Here is a 1,979-nt window from a genome sequence, read left to right as displayed (position 1 = left end):
TATATTGTGTCATAGGAATCCGTTCAAAAATAAATACCTTTCACCCTCTACTTAAAACAAATCCCAAAACGTTAACACAGAACTGGACTACAATTGTTTGAAAATTAAATGGCTTTAGTGAAAAACATACAAACAAATCTGCATTTATTGGCCAACAATGCCAGTAAACAATAGGAATCACATGCATACAGGGGTATAAGTAGACCCGGGCTTCTACTGAGTTTCCTGGGTGTTCTTTGCAGTAATTGTTGCCATCATTTCTAGTATGATAAACATACTTGTCAATCTTTGCTTAGATTTGGTTGTTACATTTTTTTGCAAATCTAGTACAAGTCAAGTGGATGGCCACATCTAAACAGACCATTTTTTTTTACAATTACCAATTCAAAAATATTAGGTCATATGTATTATAATAAAACCAGAAAAAGACATGTATATAATTATTAATAGGGATAACCCCCTTCCAGGAAGCCCCACCCTCAGGATCCCTTCACAGCCTGTACGGTATGCCACAGACATGGCTGTGCCAGGGTTTCTGGGTAGTGGTCCTCAGCTCAGAGCAGAGGCAGCAATACTTAACATCCCTTTTTTAGTGCCAGTGACAGAATTAATAGCCATCAGTTGGACAATCTTATTCTGGTAGACCAATTCCTTACAGAATTAGGTTGGGTAACTCATTTACTGAATTAGATAATATGGATTTTTGGAAATAAAGTACTAGGTTCATGTATTTACCTGTACTTTGCAGCGCACAGTCCTTTTTCACTTAATCAGTGGCTTCAGCACTCTATAACTTATTGACCTAGACCAAGTATTAGATCAGGGATTCTGACTGGAGTAATCTCTTTTTTTCTCCTAGTTCAAATTTATCAAAGAACCCTATTTTATTTTGTGTTCATGGAAAGTACTTTCTTAAAAAGAACTGTACCTCCGTTTGCCTTTATACTAGGCTCCTCTAATCCTCTACACATTAATATTCAGCCTGGGAGAAGAAGGTGCAGCAGTGTAAGCCAATCAGGCTTTACTGCATTGCAAAGTGCTGTAAATCTAACAAATCACTAGAGGTAGGTGGTATTGTCCTTGGCTTCCCTGCCTAGATGTAGTAAAAGGCGATTATACAGGATTTTAGTGGAGGTTTTCAGATGTGTATTGAATAGGAAAATCAGTCAATAGCTAGAGCATTACGATAAGTCTTTCCCCCACTTGGCAATGACTTATATATGAGCGTGTCACATGTCTTAAGGGATCTCTCCAGTTTTCAGGTCAATCAGTAATAGTCAAGATATTTTCACTCAACCTAATCATAGTAGTTTATACAATCTGATTGCAACATGCAATGCCTAATGAACTCAGGTTCAGTATGTTATTATTCTTGTTTGTTGTAATTGCCTTCAAAGCCTGGAACACAGAGGAGAGGGGCTTGAGGTGCTGCATGTAAAAGAGGGATATAGGGTATAGCATGTAATAGAGAGGGATAGGGCACTGTATGGAGTAGCAAAGGATTATAAACTGTGCATAATAGAGAGACATTAGGTGTTTTGGGTAGTAGAGAGCCATAAGGTCAGGGGTGTATCTACTGCAAGGCAAACTAGGCATTTGCCTAGGGCGGCACTTTCCAGGGGGGCGCCAAAAAATGCTGCCCCCAAACTAGTTGGATAAGAGAAAAAAAAATTATATTATAAATTATTCATAAATTACTGCCAGTACCCCTGGACCTTGTGCTTTTTTGACTTGGGGACCAACGTGTCCACCTATGCCGCCTACTCCTACATCTATGCCGGCTGCAGCTCCTTCCTCTAGCTGGTCAACATGCTGTGCAATGTATTGGTGTGTGTGACTTTCGTCCGGATGTACTGGCAGTTCGTGCGCCGGACCTCCCTGGGAAACCAGCACCCAAATCTCTGACTTCAGGAAGCAGAGGAGCTTCCGCAGGACCCCAGGGCTGAGATCCAGATGTCATCATGCTCATCGGCACCTCT

This window comes from Nanorana parkeri, unplaced genomic scaffold (genome assembly GCF_000935625.1).
Source record: "Nanorana parkeri isolate BGI_ZX_2015 unplaced genomic scaffold, ASM93562v1 scaffold77, whole genome shotgun sequence".
Lineage (NCBI taxonomy): Eukaryota > Metazoa > Chordata > Amphibia > Anura > Dicroglossidae > Nanorana > Nanorana parkeri.
Note: the sequence above shows the minus strand (reverse complement) of the source record.